We start from the raw sequence: 21,813 nt of genomic DNA, 5'->3' as shown, positions 1-21,813 counted from the left end.
GAGTATTAGAACTGTGTTCTGCTGCATAAATTTTGTTTTCGCTTAAAGTGTTTTGCAATGTTTTTAAAAAGAACGTGATATCTTATGCATGTGGGTGTATGATAAAGATTGGTAAAAATGTTGGCTAACTTTAAGACAAATTGCTACAAGATTAAAATAATACAATGCGAGCAACTATTTCATAGAAATTGGGGGTAAGTTTAATTACAAAAATGTACATGTACTGCACATGGTATTCAGAAGATGTGTCAGGATGTACATTCGCCTACAGAGCTCTTGAGATTACACAATGAATATAAACTGGGTATATAAGTATAATTGTATGCTTATATAACTTGATATATACATTTATGATATTTAAGTTACTTGATATTTACACATTACGATATTTACATTACTTGATATTTACACATGATATCAACATTACTTGATATCAACATTACTTGATATTTATATTACTTGATATTTACATTACTTGATATTTACATGTCATGATATTCACATTATTTGATATTTACATTACTTGATATTTACATTACTTGATATTTACACATTATGATATCATCATTAGTTGATATCAATATTATTTGATATTTACATTAGTTGATATTTACATTGCTTGATATTTACATTACTTGATATTTATATTACTTGATATTTACATTACTTGATGTCAACATTACTTGATATTTATATTACTTGATATTTACATTACTTGATATTTACATTACTTGATATCAACATTACTTGATATTTATATTACTTGATATTTATATTACTTGATATCAACATTACGTGATATTTATATTACTTGATATTTATATTACTTGATATTTACATTACTTTATATTTACATTACTTGATATTTACATATCATGATATTTACATTACTTGATATCAAAATTACTTGATATCAATATTATTTCATATTTACATTACTTTATATTTGCATTACTTGATATTTGGACATTATGATATCAACATTACTTGATATTTATATTACTTGATATTTACATTACTTGATATCAACATTAATTGATATTTACACATTACTTGATATTTACATTACTTGATATCTACATTCCTTTAAGGTTCTTTTTTAAAAATGAATAAATAAAACAATCAAACCATTACACGCGTCCTGCTATTGTATCAGCATTCCTTGGTTAACAATTAGTGTCGAAAAGGGATACCTTTATTACTTGTGCATGTTACGATGATGTATGACGAAAATGTACTGATAAAAATCTCCAGGAAGTGACTCCAAATACTATGTCACATGTATGGATATATTACAATCTCCACTGCGATATTCGATGACATGCATTTATTTATTTATTTCCGCGTTGTTGCAAATGAACTCATCCAAGCCTTAGTAGCAGAAACAACTGTTGTAGTTTGTGAAATTAGGCCTAGGTCTACATAATTTATTTCTTAATGAAATATGCATCCACTGATATTCTAACTCCTATGATGTATCTTGGTAATAATACCCTTCAAATTGTTAGAAAATATTTTTTTTAAAACACGCTCTTTAGTCTTCAAAATAATTTTTAAAAAAAATAACCCAGTTTTTTTCTTTTACTTAACTGATATGAATTGTTATTTCTACATTAATTTGTTTTTATATCAGGGGAGATCACTACGCAATTTTAAGTAGTACCAATGTATATCATTCTGGGTGATCTCCCCTTTTTACATTGTCATCACAATAAATGACAATTCACACAAGTAATGTTGTCTGTCTTACTGTTGGGGTCAGAGCAACAAGTTTCTGTGATCATTGAACGGGTATTACATAAATGAATTGTTGTAATTTATAGTGAAGTATGTTTTAAACAGGAATTTGAGTATTAGTGGGTTTGTAATTGCTATTCGTTTACTCATAAATAATATTTTTTTCTCTCACCAACTGCACGAGTTCAAAACCCTCTTCAAGGGAAAAACTTTACGTTTGCCTTACTATTTTTTCTTTTGCATGTTGCTCTTCACTTGTATGTCCAAATTGGTTTCAGTAAATAAATTGTATTGTCTTGAACAAAGCATTTGCGTGAGTTAGATACTAGTGTAAAATTGAAATATAGTGATTAGTGATTTTTTAATTTGAATTCTTCATGGCATCATTATTTCCTCCTTTGAGTGCAAGACAGTCAATAAGACAAACACAATGTAGCACACATACCAGGAAATACGAAGGTGAAGCAATATATAATGGTCACTGCTATGATGTATATCGACGGAAAAAGTAAATAATATATTGGATGTCGATTACTTGCGAATGAAAATAATTGTTCCAACACTCGTGCTCACTAATTGGGTACAATACCATTTTGCCCATGATTTAGTAAAAAAAAAAACCAATGCCTCCTCCCCCGAGTACCATCTCAGAAGTAATGCCGCTAATGACTGCCCGGAAACGAGCCTTAGTTGTCTTATAATTGCTTACTTCTCGGGTTCTAAGGATGGACATCAATTAAGTCGAAATTCGGCTCTATTTCTTAAATTTCAGGATTGCTACCGAGAGAGCGATCAAGATCAAGCAAGAGTTGAGACTAACGTCAATACGATAATGAATCCCATTATCATTTAATAATGGTTATCGTATACTATGCAGTTTATGTATAGATGCGTGCATTATTTAGTATGTAAGAAAACTCGCGGTACAGAACATTGGCTTCCTTGTGCCCATACCTAAGCATTTCATTTATACAAATGCGGTTATCATATACATGTAACAATTGCATATCACATGTAAAGGATGTTTACATGTAGTAACGCCACTGATGCAGAACCGTCAGATTCTACCCCGTTATGGGAGTATTCCATTCTCAAACGAAGTCCAGGGATATATTGCAATCATCCGTAAACATGATTTTGTCCAGACATGCTCTGAGAGATTAATGCTTGGATCTTTAAATCATTTGTACAAAACTGGAACGGTTGTTTTAAATCCTTCTATTTTCAATATTTACATTTGCCAATGCACTTCCTTATATGACAGTACTAATGAAATTGATGTTCAATTTCGTGTGACATGAATTTGGTCATGTGATCAGTTTGTTCTTACGTATGAATACAATCACCGCTTCAAAAGTCAGTTCCTGTATTTTCACCTGGCTTCTTGCTTATGAAATGCAGTGGGGGATTTAGAACCCCCCCCCCCCTCTCGCCACAAATTTAAATAATAGAAATATTGTGAGTAAAATTCCAGATTGGCACCCAAAATGGCTAAGCATTTTGGCTAATACTTGACTTTCACACACACCCTTAGGTAAACCCTGGATCCGCCACTGCAATGACATCATAACAGAAATAAACACAGCAGGATATTTATACAGTTTATTTTGTAAGCAAACAAGAATTTCATCAATTTATAAAAGAGAAACATTAAACATATATCGTTCTGTTGTTTCATTTTATACAGTTTTAAATACCGTCTGCAACTTTTGCATGGCGAATTTATAAAATAAAGTTCTATGATATTGGAAGCGAAAACATGTAGGCAGAGTTATAAGCCTACATGTATTTACTTCATGATGATAAGTTAACCTGTTGTTTCCTGGCAACTTCCATCACGGCTATGACTCGGCATGATTATAAGCGAGGCTGGTTTCGAGGCTCGAAAAATTTACATGTTCATGTCAGGTTACCGGTGCGAGTCTTCATTAAAATCCTACAACAGAAATCTCTCAAGTGAAGAAAAACTCCGTCAGTTCGTTTTTATTTTATTTTACACACACTGAAGGTAAATAAAAGACGCAACCTACCTGCATTTGGTCTAAACCTGTCCTACTGTCTTGAATCGTCTCCTGCATGGCTATAACCGCGAATCCTAACGATGAAGATACCGTTTTTCTTTCCAAAAACCTGACTAAGAGCTTAACGTTAACTTGACCCATCATATCCACCATCAATTCTCTCAGATCCTTTGAATTTATGTCGAAATCTGTGATCAACAATTGCATTTTCAACTAATAGTAAGCTAGACCGACGCCAGTTTCTCCATCGCTGATCGCGACCAAATCACACCATAGTTTACTCCGCTCTTCTTGTCATTTTACGCTCTAAATTGCCTTTATTTTTACACATGTTTCGTCTTTTTTAACATTTTCAATTAAATATCTATATCTTATATTCTCTTTGATATTGTTCCTAATTTTTTATTCGCTAAAACTCTTACGAATTATATTTTGTGTTCTACGATCGTTATTTTGGTCATCTGCTACATAATCATGAAAGCTCGGTAAGAACACAAATCAAAATAGAAAATATAAATATAAGAAATAAAATATCATTTTTTAATGTTATTGGGATATGACATGAAGTTGGTACATGATCAAATCTACTATAACGCCCTTCGGGCGTTATAGGATTTGATCACGTGACCAACTTCATGTCATATCCCAACGACATTCAAAAATGATATCTTATTTCTTAATAATTATCGGTGATTAATGTAATAATTCTCTTTATACTGAATGCTATACCAATAGATTAGGATTTGAAGTATTGATTATATTTTACACCTCTCCCTATTTTGACAACAATATAAACATTTCACCGACATCATATACATGTATGCGAATGCAATGCCATAAAGTCATTGACATTGGTACAGTTTAGACTCACTACTTTGTTCATCATTTGAAACTGGCCGAAAAGGAATTGGAAAATCATTTAGTAGGCAGGGAAAATCAGCAAGAGGTAGGAGAGCGACTGTCAAAATATACGATCCTCTCCCATGCGGACTCCGGAAGTGGATTGCGACGATGATACTGATTTATAATTAAAACAGTTTCAATTGCGTAAATACCAATGCATTGAAAGATTTCTTATATAAGACGTAATTATCATATCTTGTTTTTCAAATAATGGGTGAAAATAGATGCACAATTTATCTTTTTCATTGTGACAGTGGCAAAGCCTGTGTAGAACTACGAGCATTTGGATTTTAAACTTTACAAAATCGTTTTTAAAAAAATTTGAATGAATTTCATGTTATTTTCACTTAATACAATGTAGCATTATTTAGTGTGTATGTACCCACATGCTATGTGGATTGGTTGATTTTTTGAATATTGTTTAACGTCCCCCATGAGAATCTTTCACTCATATGGAGATGTCACCACTGTCGGTGAAGGGCTGCAAAATTTAGGCCTATGCTCGGCGTTCATGGCCATTGAGCAGGAAAGGATCTTTATCGTACCACACCTGCTGCGACACGGGACCTCGGTTTTTGCGGTCTCATCCGAAAGACCGCCAGAATTGTAAGTCGCCTCTTATGACAAACAAGGGGTACTGAGGACCTATTTTAGATAACCCCGATCTCCAAGGGATTGTGGAGATCGTCCCACTTTTGATAACATGTGAAATACATCGTCCTAAAAATCAAAGAAATTCGGCTGCTCGTGGGATAAGGGTGAATTGTATGGTAAAATCTACCCCGTAAAGAATGCGTGAAAGAGAATCAAGACTATGGGGAATACATATTTGAACTTTGAGAGGAATAAACACTTTTTTGTTACCTATTTCAAAGTAAATGAAGGGCTTTATTTTTATTCTTATAGGAGTTTTGAGATTGATCTCTATTTGTTATCTTCACCTTTCATGTAATACATCGTTAATTTAATTGTATGGGTGTAACCTAGGGTGTAATGTAGACGTGTATGGAGCGCCAACTGGTCATAATTTGGAATGTTGAAATTACTCAATTTTGAAAGAATATCATAGTCTTTCCCCTTTACGAATTTTTCCCATGGAGAGTTTTATATGAAAAATGGAAACTTCTGATGGACAGGGAAATTATGCAAGGCCCGGGGAGTGTTTTACTATTTCGAAGTCGAATTCGATAAAAATCATAAGTTGGTTAACTCCGGGTGAAATCCATTGATGTCCAGAAACGGTTTTCACACTTCAGTGTCCAGTTCGCTTGACCTTTATCGTGCCACACCTGCTGTGACACGGGGCCTCGGTTTTTGCGGTCTCATCCGAAGGACCGCCCCATTTAGTCGCCTTCTACGACAAGCAAGGGGTACTGAGGACCTATTCTAACCCGGATCCCCACGGGATCATGTTATGTGGAATAGATGATGTTAATTTAGTTCAGATTAAAACAATGCATCGTAAAATTGAAGGAATATGGATTGCTCTACAATTATTAAATACAATTACATATATCGTCATTCAAATCGTACAATTGATTAAAACTTTCGGAGAGTCAATTAAAATTTTCAAATAAAAATCATAGTGTACATTTGTTCAGTAAAACTCATAACATATCTCAAAATAAGATGGATTAATTTGAATCATTCGTTCATGACAATTAAAGTGTTCTTGTTCATGACGTTGTATAAAGTAACGTGAAAAGTATACGACTTTATCGTAAACTATACTGCATAAAAATATGTATTATATATAAATAAAGTCTCCTACGAACATATGATAATCATTTTATGGAAACATACACCCTATAAAAGAATTTTGAGGAATATGATTTAATTTTGACGCAGGGCAAAATTTGGCCCCAAACGTACCCGGTCCTTTGTACATGTGCACACTAAGACTTTATTCACCATCATATAAATATTGCATGTAGGTGAGTGTAATATTGAAAATTTTCACCCCGAGAAAACCATTGTCAACCGAGGCGTAACAACATGTAATATGTATTGTAATACTGAATGTCATATAAACAGCAAAGCAGAAAAACTTACGATCAATCACTGTCATACGATATTTCGTGTATCAATGTGGGTATTCGTGTTTATTACAAAAGCTCAAACGACGTCGTCTAACAATGTACGGCGAACGGTACGCTCATAAATTTTACACATGTGATAATTTTTATAATATCACCCGTTGTCAAGTAATGTTACACGTTGCTAGATACTATCACCCTAGAGCGCATGCTTTCTTTTCTTAGAGGGTAACAATGTTTTTCAAATGCTTTTCGACCAATCAGATTCCAATATTTTACATGAAAGTATAACAAAAATCAATATATGCCCCCAGGGGTGCAAGAGCCGAGTTGCATGGGATAAATTGTAAAGTCAGGAATGATGTGGCATATTTATAATCGTGAAGAACTAATTTCAGTGTAAACTTTTCGAGTTACTGTCCAGAAATTTGTCTAAAGTTTTCAATCTATTTTCGGTCAGTGGCCTTGACCTTTGACCTATTTTCTCCAAAATCAATAGGAGTATCCCTTACCTGGTACATAACAATATCTTTAAGTATCATTAGATTCGGATTTAAACTTTCTGAGTTATCATTCGGAAACCAAATTTTTCTGAAATTTTCATTCTATTTTCGGTCACTGTGACCTTGACCTTTGACTATTTTTCTCCAAAATTAATAGGGGTCTTCCTTACCTGGTACCCAACAATATATCAAAGTTTCAGTTGATTACATTGTAAACTTTTCGAATTATCATCCAGAAACCAATTGTTGACGCCCAACCGCCCGCATCACCAAACCAATAGACGAGTTCAACTTCGTTGCAACTCGGCTAATAAATATGTGAAGCTGATATTTTCATCATCACTCGATTTTTTTCCTACTTCACAGGTGTTTTAACGTTATGGACTTGTCATTTTGTTTTAAATTTTGTAACGACATGTTCTTTCAGAGACCATTGTATAAGTTTAGGAGGATTATAATATAATCACGGTGTCCGTTTGTCTGTATGTACATCCATCTGTCCAGATATTTTCTAAGAGAAAAGTGCATGGATTTTCCTTAAAATTTATCCACTCTTGTCTTGTGTTTTGACGTGCGTGACTCTTTGTCGACGTGACCTGACCGAGCGAAAGGTCTTTATTACACTATGATTATTGATAAATACGGCGATCAAAGGAATCGAATGTATGCTGTAGCTAGTATTCAGGTAAAAGATGAATAGTGTAGAAACTCTCGTATTTTAACAGCTATAAAACATTTCAAATATTTCCAATATGGATGAGCGCTGCGGAGGTACTAGTCTCGGTAGAACAGAGCAAGTTTGATCTTGTTTTAAGCATGTGTCAAAAATTTGTAAAATTTAGAGTGGAGGGTATCTAATAACCTCAAGGATAGATTGAGAAAATTTGAAAGTAAATGCAACCTCTGTAATTATAATACCTTAATCCAGTTGATGAAGGTCTAGACGCTTTTAATTTCAATCATGCAAAGTAAGTCAGGCATAGTGGAGGAAATACAGATATTCTGAACGTTGTTCAAATTGCTCATATGTACACGACAATATGGGTTTATTATAATGAATGTACGGTGAAAGTACGCCAGTCTCAGGCTTCCGTGGAATGACAGTAAGGGGAGATGGTCGGAGTACAACATGAAGTACGTAACCTATACATTATATTGCTATGTATATTGACACTTCGTGCTCTAGGGGGGCATTCATGCAAAAGGTTAGATTTTATCTCGAGTTCCTTATGAAATCGTTTCTAAAATTTAAAAGTGAACAGTTCAGAAATGCAATTAGAACACCACCAATGAAGCCAATAAATGGTTATACAAATGTGCATGTATTTTCAACTGAAAACTTTGTTTCCTATTACAACTATAACTCGATATTGATTCACTAATGCATTGATATAACACACCGAATAAAAATAAATTGCATAATAAATTTTCCGAGACAACCGTTCTCTACTGTTCTGACCGCTAGATACCATCATCACGATTAATCATACAATTGATGCATTTTATTTGAAATTAAGTACTTTAAATGTAACTGTCTTACCAATATGATTAAACAGAATTCAGGTAGGAATAATTTTCCAATATGATTATACAGAATTCAGGTAGGAATAATTTTAATTAACTATATTGACTTCGATTGTTTTTAATTTCCTCTTCCATATTTCATCTTCAGTCAGCAACTTTTCGTGTATTGGGTAAAATAAATCACATGACATCTGCACAATTTCTCATGATTTGCGTGGGTCGAAATGCGCGTTAATGCTGTGCCGTTTTCTCCAGCTCGTTCGGGTGTTGACAGCCTTAACTAGTAGAAAACATCAACACAATGGAAGCCAACATCTCATGTATGTCACAGAAATGAACAGGGAAATGTGGTGTTTTTATGAATATATATATATATATATATATATATATATATATATATATATATATATATATATATCTCCAAAATTGAGTCTCAGTAATCGGATAATAATATTTAAAAAATATGAAAAGAAAACACAGAAATCCTCCGTAAAGCTTTAACGCTTTCATTACATCTTCAGAAACTTTACAAAAATGTATACATAGCAGTATCATAGTAACATATATATATATATATATATATATATATATATATATATATTGTATTAAGAAAGACTAAGATGTTCTAAATCCCTTTGCTTGTGATCTTTACATTCATTTCCCCCGTAAACATTTCAAAAGTTGTCTTGTAACTAGGGCTGTCATAAAGGGACTAATACATCAATACAACGCATTCAAATTGGGGCATAATTTAAATTCAACATATGTCAACGCCACATTCATACAAACTTCTTCCATTATGTATTCATACCATGAATGTTACTTTTTCTTGACCTTCGCAAAATGACCTTTAGTTAGGGTCATTACACAAATCTAGCCATGAGCAATGATCGTGTCAATTAAGAGCTATCATTTCTCCTTAATAAAACTCACATCCTTCGTCAAATGACCTTGACACACCGGTCGCGGTAGTTCAGTGGTAGAGCGTTCGCTCCGTAACCGAGAGGTCGTAAGTTCGATTCCCGCAAGCTTTCGTGTCATAGCCACGTCAAACTTAAGACAAAATAGAGGTAGTGATTGCTCCTTCGTCAAATTCTCGGCATTTAGAAGTGAGAATCAAGAATCTTTCAGACATGATCTTAAAATCGAAAGTCTGGTATATAGTGACAGGCGTTGGCACGGTCTGTGGCGCTGAGAGCCAAGCATAGGCCTAAACCTGTAGTACTTCACCTACAGCTGGTGACATCTCAATATGATTGAAAAATTCTCAACGGGGCGTTAAACAAGCACAGAAACAGCCAAAGCCACCTGGCTATGAACTGTCTTGTGTCAAGTATGAAAAAATCCTTGTGTTTCTTCATTACAAAATTATGGCCCGAACAAAAATAGTGGGGCGGACACCATGCAGGACCAAGAACAATGTTTGAAATGGCTATTCTGATTCCCTCGACGCTTAATTTATATCGGACCTCAGTTCGAGTTGAGAGGAACCTTGACCTATCGTCCAGATATCTATTAATAAGAACAAGTATATTGCGGATACGTTTTTGCTATGAATTGTATATTGGCTGAAAACTTTGGGTATGGTTAAAGCAAATACAGACCATGCATGCACGGTTATCCATATGGTAAGAGTGTTATATCCCTGTGTGCATAGTGCATCATATACTAGTCTTAATCGTGTTACTCGCCAATTGAAATTTAGTTTTCGTTATAAGTACTGAAGTCTCCAAAATATATCTCTCACTTGATGTGATCAACCAAATCCTGAGAACTTGGATGAAGATGTTGAAACAGATTGGCTGGCCTGTGTGTTTATATTTTCTATCAATCTTAACAGTGACATAAGACATCTGTTCGGTTAATGTCGATAGCATTTAGCGAATGAAGAGCGTAGTTGTAAAGAATGCTGCAACAGTTTCATTTAATTTCACAACGGACAGTCCTGATTAAGCATCATCCTAACCCTCGTTACTTTGATGTTTGCCATTGAATATTGATTCGGATTTAATGGTGCCTTTTGCTCAAACGAAAACAAATACCATAATGATGGATTGGTTTTTTAAAAGTGGATAAACTGCACTTTTGAAGCGCAATGCTAGTTCAGAAAGTCAGTTCGATCATTCCTCTACATAAACGATAATTAAATGGCTTGGGTAAACTTTAAACATATCCTTCACACGTAATGAATGAACAGACCATACGGGTACTTTAATAAAGAAAAGCATGCGATCGTATTGACATACAGGATCTTGATAACATCTGCTTAATTCATTAGACCATCATCGATACTACATATGAAATCAGAGTATTTATTCTACATAACTGAACAATTTAACGTGATGGGGTGAAAAAGAAATGCAGAACACGTTGAAACTGCTCATCCAAAAATAATACCCTCTTCTTTCTGCAAATAGTTTAAACACTTCCCTCACAAACGGTTCATATAGGTATGGTATACACAGACCCTCGTGTATAGTGTACATAAATTCCAAGATGAAACATATGCTTTCAGCAGAATGAATGCCGTGCTTAAGATACACATTTAAAATGGAGGGGAAATCGATCTATAGATATAAAGTGTGCAGATTTTTCTTCGTTTTCACTTCCAGGTGATTGCTTATTTATACAGAGTGTCATCCTGTACGCCTGTTCGTGATCTGTTGCCTTGGGGTCTGGCTGGCACTACTGGGGTGCTGCTGTACACTGAACGGCTCGCTACATATTGGATGTACACTGAGAGGTAAGTTCTTTGGTAAGAAATCTTATTTTTTACCCCAGGCTTGAAATACAAGTGCAAGTTATAATTACATGCACATCGGATAACGGATCTGGATTCGGTTTTTAACATACTTAGTACTGCTATTCGCAAATGGATTTCCTCGTATGTTTCGTGACCTTTCATGTACATCAGAGTTTACACAAAAATGGTGGTGAAGAATATGAATTATTCATTTTCGATATTGAGTAGCTAATTACTTGCAGTAGAGTTATATTACGTGTTACGACGATGTGATATGCTGACGTTTACAATCATAATCATCTCTTGTCAGGGGCATCCAGCTCCATTTGGTAAAGTTAGGTAAAAACAGGGGATTAGTCCCCTGTCTTGTATATCAAAAACTTTGAAATTGTGATGTACAATAGCAAATGTTCTGACGTTCACTTGTGCGTATATTTAAGACATTTTAATTAAAAAGCAAAAGGACGTCAAGATCATTTCGTTCAAATGGTTAAAAAAAAAAAAGATTTTAACAGATAAAGTGGAGAAATAATATTTTCTATGTATGCTATTGCTTGAGTGAGTTCCATACGGACGGATATTTGAACGTGTTTCAAAACTTTGAAATTTTATTAGGTTTTAACAATAACATCTCATATCCTGTTAGGTTTTTATTGCATTTTCTTGCGTGTTACACGTCGAGAGAGTCCATTTCTAGAAGCACAGTCTTGATTAGAGTGACAAGTATTGTCAATATTTGAATGTTTAAATTGGAACAACCGCAATCTAGTTCAAGGTGTTTGAGTGTAAACGAATTCCAGTTGAGATATAAAAACATTTGCACTATTCTGGAAGATTTGGCGATGCTCTGTATAAGTATTTACAGATTGGAATTAGCAAATCGTTTAATTGTAGGACGAATTTAGATGAAAGATGCAAAGAAAGTAAAGTGTTGGGTTATGTTACACATTTAATTAAGCACAGGTACAAATGCGCTTTTATGTAAAATTGTTGTAAAGTCACATCTTAATGAAGACCCTCAGTTGGTAATTTAGACTGCACTGCAACATATATGTGCAAAGGTGCAGAAATGATATCAATAATCTCCAGGTGTATTATTCTCCTGATACATGTAGGTACAATTAATGGGTAATTTCATTCAAGGGTTATTAGAGCGAACTTGATATACGGTTTAAATCTAAGAAGGTATAAAAGCCTAGGAATGATTTATAGGGTGAAGAACGTGGATAAATATCCATTGTACCAGCATATAAATTACGTTTATTCAATATAATTTGTCAAGATAGAAGGATTTATCTGCTACCGATTGTCGCTGAATATGATAGCAATTTCTATTCATTTCTTACATAATATATTTCGTACTGTGGCCAGATAGAAACAATATTTCGTTTGTGTTGTCTATGTAAGACTACCTTCTTAGACTCCGCTTTGAATCATTGCTGTAATTTGAAACTGTCAATGCGTTATTTCTCCGCAAATTGGGGAAATTTTACGCGAAATTTACGTTAGATGTTAAGACTGTGCGCGTCAGTGATTTCGTCTTGAAAGGTTAATATCTATTGATTAGACCAATAAGTCCCAATCCCATGGAAACCTTCAAAGAAAACTCCGCCATGCAACTTTTAGAAGCTGTAAATCTCGTCCCCCCTCTCATGTGACCACCATCTTTTCAGAATTACACCTCTCAATTAAAATCGGTAATTAGGATCGTATATTTCCAGTCTTTCATTATTGGTAATCTTAAGCTTACTTTGAAGTTAATTCTCAGGTACTCGAACATCAATGTGCAATACATTGAATAGGGACTAATTAAAACCTTTTCCTGATGACCCAATAATACGTTCTACTGCCAAATAAGTTGGTGTTACAGGGGGTTTCAACAGTCTCGTTGAAAGCCAGCATTTCGCAAATTCCATGGTCGTTATAACGATCTCCTTTACAAATATATACAACCTGTCGTTCGGTTGAATTCTGTCTCGTGTTTCATACCAATTGTTAGGCCGTTCTTTACGCATTAAATTTGACCGGTCAACAAGGGATGCGTACTCCTCTTAGGCACTTAATCCCACCTATGTTGTGTCCATGAATCAGTGTTTGACCTTCTCTTAATTTTTTACAGGAATTATGAGATTGATCACTGTTCGTTATCTCCACTTTTCATTGGTAGCTGTACTTATTAACATTGTCTAGTCGGATACACGATGATTCATGTTGCTCTTCCAAAACTATATTCCTGTATCACAAACAGAAATGAAAGAAATATTGATATGATATAATTTACTGTTATGTCTTTTGTTGTATAGACATCGATTCTGGTTTATTTAAAAGAAGTGGAGGACATAAATTTTGTCCAATTTGTTCTATAGAATCATGTGAAGATGTGATGTTGTGGTCGCCCAGATATCGCTTTTGTTTTCTTTTTGGATCCACGTCCGGATAATGATGTAATTTATAAACGTTACGCACGATATGATGTCATCGAATGTAATACCAAATAGGCGGTGTTTATTTATGAAATCAATTTCATTTTATACCACCGAAATCGGAAATTATCTCTCTGGAAATTTAACTGGAGCAGCTGAGCACTTCATTATTTCATGTGTACTAAGACGGTATTTGCATTGCATTGAAAAAATGCATCCTCTAACTAAACATCCATCTAATAACATTTTAAAGTGAAAAATTCACCTCAATTACATGTACATGTGTCAAATACCTCTAATCGAAAAATTTATCCGTTTCCTCGGCAGTACTTCTCAGTTCTCAGCCATTTTTAAAGAGGCTTGCTACAAACAAATTTTTCTACCTCCTTTTGAAGAGTTTAAATATTTACTTTGCTATAGTGTTTGACAAATTCGGGAATACATGTGTATTTGAAAGTTTCCTTACGGTAAAGTATTTATTGATACTTATTTACCAACATGATGCACCCAGAGTAATTTTTAATCAATGTGTGAAAAGAGTCCATGCGATTACAGAGTGTCTCTATACGGGAAAGCACTGAAAACGTGTGCCCAGTAAAACTAACAATTTGATCAACTTGACTTGATATATTTTGTAATATTGCTATTTTTACATGTTTTACATATTTATTCATGTTGTACAGAAAGATTGAAAACAGAGATGGATTTGTTTGTAGCAAGTCTCCTTAATCATCTGTGTTAGAGAGAAAGGAGAGGCTGGATCACAAGGCGTGTAAAATGGCCGCCGGTTACGAAGTAAAGCTGAGCAAAAGGATGGTTTTCTTGATTGAAACTATTTGACTCATGAATATTTCAAAATCTTATTAGGTTATAGAATGCATTGCAAATACCGTTCATATACACATGAAATAATATGATAGTCATCAGCAGGCCCGAGTAAAATAAATAGGTCAAATTGATTCTAGCAATAATTCGACGAAATTTATTGACACTCTCTATGAATATATACAAGTCGAAAGGTACAGAAGTCAGTATAAAATGACTTATGGGATACCCGGTAATAGGATTTTTAGATATGTCTATATAACGCATATCAAGGTTCCAGCTGTCCTGAGGGTATGTGCCTGAAACATATACACATGTCACTTTGGTGCCACATCTTTGAGCATTTACGGTACCTCCACTCTCATGTAACTTATCATTGTTAGTGGTTTAAAGTCGATAAACTGTTTTAATTTCCATTTGATACAGTTTAACCAAGAACAAAAGAAAATACATATGTTGCCACCTTCTTACTTATGTTGGAAAAAACGATTCAACTTCAGAAAAGGGGTATTTATTTTTTAAGACCCATAAAATCTACTCATTCAACACTATACAATGTATCAATTCTTTGCATGTCATAAGCATCAATAGGTTAATGTATGGACATTATAATTATATCAATTAAAATGTAATAAATTATATTTATAAAAGTTTTGTATCTCAAATACTAGAATGTAGAAAAGTATCTTAAATACCAGAATTTAATCAAATGTGGTAGTTTTTAGGGTTTGGTGTACTTACAACTTGACTATTATTTACCTAGGGCTGACATCCCTAATACAAATAATCTAACAACATTACTGCGTGACCTCCAACAAACATTTGTCGACAGCGTCAATAGTGCTGATCATAGTAAGGCATTTCAATTTAATCATATCATAGCTGTAAACAAAATTGAAATAATCCAAAAATGCTTAGTTATCTTGAACCATCTGATAGATAACTATGCTTAGTCCAACGCCTCACGAATGTGTATAACCATGTGCCATTCGATTTCTGTCTTTGCATCAGAATGACAACTGAGTCATCAAGTGTTTCACATTTCGCGATCGAACCGTATCTGAAAGGACCGCATGTCTTCTTACTGGTCAATTTCGCATGAGCATTTCTCAACAGCATCCACCAAGTTTTCGTGTTAGATGTTATAAAATGATTTTCATTTTGCAAGAAATATGACTCTTTCAAAGCGATCCTGTCAGAATTGCATCATATGAAAATATAGTGCTTTCAGACAGTCATTGATGAGAAAGGATGGGGGAAAGCCCAAGGACTGGTAATTAACCATCAGAAAGTCATCGCCATTTGAGATGGACCTTTATTCATGAGAAAATCCTCCGCTCGCTAGCACGGTGTTAACATGAATAAAACGGGAAATTTGAACCTTGATCAATCTGCTCCTTGGTTTACTGTAATCACAAAAATAACAATGAAATTGATGAAAAATGGCCAGTGAACTTACTTCGTTTACTTTTTAAAGGACACGCGTTTTATGAGAAAATTCATTTATACATTTAAGGGGTTGTGGTGATGAAATAGGATATAGATGAATGGTAGATGTGGAAGTTAGACCCATGACCACATCACCTCTGACCTCTGTGCATTTACTTTGTATCTATTCTACATATAGGACTTTTTAATGATTTATTTTTTTTTTCTTCTTCACAAACATTGACCTAAGACAGAAGAACATTTGTCATTTTTTCTCCTCCTAGGCACCTGATCCCACCTCTGGTGTGTCCAGGGGTCCGTGTTTGCCCAACTATCTATTTTGTATTGCTTGTAGAAGTTATGAGATTGATCACTGTTCGTTATCTTCACCTTGCACTTTCATACTCACTCTTATACCTTTGTTGGTAAGTGCTTGCATTTTGATATAATTGTAGAAGTGCAAGAATGATAACATGATAACAATACTAAATAAAGAAATAAACGTACCTTTAAAAGGAGGGGGAAATATTGCTTAAAACAGCGAAATTCTGATTTCTTTTTTATGTCAAAACAGTGTTTTCCGTACATGTCATACAAATTTTTGTATTTCTAAGTTCCGATATGCAATACATTTTTCCACCTTGTATTTGTTGTATAGATAGAGTAGTAATTCTAATAATCTTGGCAAACATTTTTTCAAACAAGAAAAAAATATTGTTTTGTATATAGGACTACATATAGAACTTGCTTTTTTTGGTTTTGTTGTTGTTTTTCTTCATACTTAAGATTTTAAAACCTTTCCTTTTGAAATAAAGTAGATGCTTAAAGATTTCTTCGCATTTCTGGGGGATCTACAACTGTCAACCGTCGTCATTAATCTTGCATGTAGTTCAACGCAACACTCCGTTATTTAAAAGAAAATTTGGCAAGGAAGCTCGATGATAAGGTAATTAACCCATTAGGTGTTGGATGGATCCTAGCAATCTATGCAATTTCAATAGCAACGTATTACTGTGCTATTTCGTTATTGCAACAATTGGAGATCACATCAAACCGAGCCTGGAATAGCGTTCACGAACAGTCACACTCACAGACTTTAAATTTTTATTCAAACACACCTTAGATATTCATAGATTTGAATATTTTTTTTTTTTGAGAGAGAGAGAGCTGTCGAGTGTTGACATTGTAAGTATTATATACATGTATGTATATTCCCTTTTCATTTTCCCCAATATAAAACTATTACGTAGTCTATTAAAACACATTTTGACTTTTACGTGTACGTAAAAGTTCCTTATCTACCGTTCTGTTGCATCGTCCGGTCAGTCGTCTTTCGAAGTGTTGACGGATATACACTGTAGTCCTAGGAAATGTTGGCTAGGTAAATCACGTGATATTAAAAAAAGTCATTAAAATGAAGCAAAACAATTATAGACTGAATTCTCGGGAAACATCAGTATGTATGGCCCTCGAACGATCTATTATTTTCAACCTGCGGCTTCGGTAAACAGAATCCAAGGTCAAAGAAAACGTTTGTTGCCCTCGAGCCCAGTTATTAAATGCAAAATCGTATTTGAAAAATTATTTGAAAATAACTAAACATGGATTTTATTTCCATTTCTATTTCCTAGTACAATGTAGAAATAAAAGTTGAATTTTAGCTTGAATATCACAGCATCCGGTTTATTTTGACAGCTTTTGGTAATATGTATTGTGTGGACACCACATTTCCTCGCTGACATTTACATTTAGCATTATCGTTTTTACACTATTTATCAGAAAACTCTGTTGCAATGTCGTTTCAATTTCGGGAGACCAAACACATGTAAAATGATCAATTCAGGGGAACAAAATAAATGATCTATAGGGGAGAACAATTTTCTGGGGAAAGTCACATTATTATATCAAGTTTCATTATACATACATGTATAGTTATTTTCTGTCGTACATGCATTGTATATGAACTTTTCATTTCGAACATGTAAGTTACTATCTACAAAGTTAAAATTAACCTTCATGGGTGGCCTAAACAGCATTTTACCGATTTGGGCATTAATGTTGGCTTTCAAGGCAGGACTGCCCCTGGAAGTTTTTGATAGTTTACATTAAGAACATTTGTGTAGGGGCCTGCCTTGGAGTCGAAATTCTCGAAAAACCGACAAGAACTAGAACTATTTTTGAAAATCTGGTTCATGTTTACACGGATATTACTTGTGCTTAGAATAGCTCAATGAGCTGCATCGCTGGCAGTATATGCTTGTGATTATTTTTGCCATGGTTTGAATCCGCCTTACGCTGCATTTTCCCCCCGCATTTTCAACACTTTTTCATGCCTTATATAAATATGTGTATTTTCCATCAATAATCTAGTTTAAATGTATATCCACTATCCATTCTCTATACATGTATAAAAAGCATAAATAAAAGAGAACGCAAATTGTCTGCAAGTGAAACTATCTTCGCCGTGGTCGATTTTATCCCAAGGACAATAATCTTTCACTCATATGGAGACGTCACCAATGACGGTGAAGGGCTGCAAAATTTAGGTCTATGCCCGGCGCTTACAACCTTTGAGCAGAGGGGAGTCTTTATCGTGCCACACCTGCTTTGACACGGAACTTCGGTTTTTGCGGTCTCATCTGCCCCATTTAGTCGCCTCTTACGACAAGCAAGGAGTACTGAGGACTTATTCTAACCCGGATCATTCGTTCTGGTTGATTGATTGATTTTTACGCCGTTTTTGGCAATATTTCAGCCATTTTACGGTGGTTCTCTAATTGAATTAGGTTTGGTTGTGAGTGTTTGAGATTCCCTGACGGCCCTCAGTGAGCCTACTTTTTTTCGAACATCAGGGAAACGATCTTTTGCGTGCCAAGGGGGTTGTGATCCTTGACACGGGACACCCTTTAACGTCCCATCAGACGGACATAAAAGTTAAAACAACATAAACAGGTTTTTCTAAAAAAAAAAATTAATTCGTGTATATAAACAGTTGTATTATAGAAGTTTTCGAATTTCGTTACTCGTCGAAAGCACATGTGCCATGCAAAAATTGTTGTGTTTGCCACATGCTCTCGACGTTTTAAATGTACATATGTAATAAAAAAAAATGTCTTCCTGTAAACAAACTTTGTTTACAGCAATTGTTTTATTATATATATTTAAAACATCGAGAACCTGTGGTGTTTGCCTGTCCGGAACGTCTTATTTCACACACTTGACTTGCATTCAATTATGAGGAAATAAACCAAAACTGTTATACCATTTTTCCTCATCATCGCAATACACACACATTTCTCATTGCATGTATATACTAGTAGCCTATTAATTACTCATAGGAAATGAAATCCAGAAATTGTATATTCCTGCTTTATGCTTATTGTTTCCGGGAACCGGTCTGATTCTTTAACATGTGACACTTACTACAAAAAGACACGTCAATTTTGAAGGTCGCATCCGACTTAAAGACCTGTGACTTTCATATCTAATTCCGACCTTCTAGAAATGGAACAGTTACTACCTTAACAACATACATGTACCTATGGTATGTACAGGGGTCCGTGTTTGCCCATTCAACTCTTTATTTTGTATTAATTGTGAAGTTATGAGATTAATCACTGTTTGTTATCTTCGCCTTAATTCAAATACATGTATCATGAAGTATTACAAAGTGGCATGTTTTATTGTTGCCAGAAATAAATGTCTAGTGAAATAAATGTCTATCAAAAAAGGAGTTAGGCCGAAAGTAATTAAGACCGGATATATACCATTGAAAAAATATGAAATATCAAATACAGCTTAAAATGCGTGAATAACACATTTGCATTCATCATGCCAGTACATCGTTGGAAAAGGTCTTATATAAAAAAAATTACGATGCTAAAGGCATTGAAAATCTAGAAGGATTACGGGTGAGCTGTTTGTAAAGACCAAAACCAGATATGGACTTGCAAGTTTTTTCTTTGGTACCTTGAATTGATCCTTTGCAATGCGTTCTTTTTCCGTTTGGTGATTTTCATAATGAAATCAACTACACATTATGTAATGAATATACAATAGTTAACTTTGAATAATTCTGCAATCAATATGAAGGAGGGGCTTTAGCTGTACCACGTGATCTGATGTGTCAACACCGACTGGAAAGTTTTACTTCAAGTTAATGGGGTGGAGTAAAAAATCTAGGCTAAAATGAAAAATTGTTAGTTTGCGGTCGTGTTACTGACTGAAATAAACCACGAGAAATTTTTTGTCTGTTTTATCTGGATTCTTGTACCTGTACCTACATCCATGTGAAGTATATCCCTCAGTTTCAAGTAAACAAATTGTGTTCAGCGCTTTAGGGGACATTTGGAGGAAGAATCGAATGTAAATGGTGTGTCTTCAAGAGAAAAATTAAAAAACTTTTCCTTTCCAAACTTGTTTATACATTGTCTGTTGTTTTTGTTGTAAAAATAATCTGTATGTCAACTACAGGGAATCTATACTTATCTAGGAATACAATAGATCGTTCATTGTTGTAAAAATAATCTATATGTCAACTATAGGGAATCTATACTTATCTAGAAATACAATAGATCGTTCATTGTTGCCAACTCATGCCGGAAAAAGTTACCACTCGTGGTGCTAGAAACATTGTTACGAATTTTAATAAATACAACTATTTTGTTGTACATATGATTTATACACTCGTAATTGATGCTCCCATGTTCTTTAAAACTTACAAGGCCATATGACATGTACGTCTAATAAATTGATATGGTACGAGAAGAGTGTTTTCCAGTGAATGCAATTTCAACTTCCAGTATTGAATTAAGGACGGTTGGTTAGACAATTCAAGAAAGGAGTCGTCGATCGTTGGAGAAATGTATTGTAATTGGTAATAAACTTCTATCATAAAATAATCAAGCTCTATCCTTCGGCATAGGTCTGGAAACAAGGTGCCTGCTCAAGCAAGACGCGACAGCAATTCTGTAATTCCCGCCACTTTATTAGACTTAATGCATATTGCAAGTGATAACATACGGATTTTTGTGAAAACAGCGAACGTCAACTTGAAAGAAGACAGTCCTCTCTGTCAGTCAATTATCTTTTTTAAAAAGAGAAATGACAAAACGGTTAGTTTTGTTCGATAATTCCTTGATTTGGAAGTTGATATAAATGGTTATATAAATAAAAATCATTCGGTCAAGAGATGCTGAACCCTTGCTTACTCAGTGAAATGAATTGTTTGAACATGCAATCACAAGATCCTAATGCGATGGATACAATCCATGAATGGAAGATGGATGAGAATAGAGAAGGTCTTGTATTAAACAGACGTGATTAATGGCTTGTAAAATGGACTCTCTACCAACAATGAAATAAAGCACTATCAGGTCTTGGGGTTATTCATTTCATCAAAACTAGAGATTTATGAATGTATTGTGATACACAATCTTCATCATTTTGTTTTCACAAGTTACTAGTGAAACACGATTTTATTTTCTCCATTAATACAAGTTCTGGTGTTGTTCTTAATTTTGGATTGTAATGGTAAAGCCCCATCGTACACAATTATGAAGATAATTGTCCGTCGGCGTGCATCCTGCTTTTTTAACGTTTTCAACTTCTCAGATACTAGCTACTTAGCCAAATTTTACCAAATTTGTTATATAGCATGGTCCTTTAGGG

At 34.3% G+C, this 21,813-nt stretch overlaps 1 protein-coding gene across 5 annotated transcripts in view; it reads left to right on the top strand.

Annotated features, from left to right (window-relative positions):
* Positions 1 to 21,813, top strand: part of LOC125651551 (cAMP-dependent protein kinase type II regulatory subunit-like) — a 47,599-nt gene that overhangs the window by 16,460 nt on the left and 9,326 nt on the right. For 2 of the 5 annotated variants that reach the window (XM_048880202.2, XM_048880201.2), the window contains one exon: positions 11,337 to 11,467. The gene's annotated coding sequence lies outside the window, so the exon portion shown is untranslated. Of the gene's footprint in view, positions 1 to 11,336; positions 11,480 to 21,813 lie in introns of all 5 variants that reach the window. The other 3 variants (XM_056139251.1, XM_048880204.2, XM_048880203.2) reach the window with 3 other exon arrangements.

The sequence above is a fragment of the Ostrea edulis genome, chromosome 5, assembly GCF_947568905.1.
Source record: "Ostrea edulis chromosome 5, xbOstEdul1.1, whole genome shotgun sequence".
NCBI classification, from domain to species: domain Eukaryota; kingdom Metazoa; phylum Mollusca; class Bivalvia; order Ostreida; family Ostreidae; genus Ostrea; species Ostrea edulis.
Note: the sequence above shows the minus strand (reverse complement) of the source record. Positions and strands in the feature narration are given on the sequence as shown.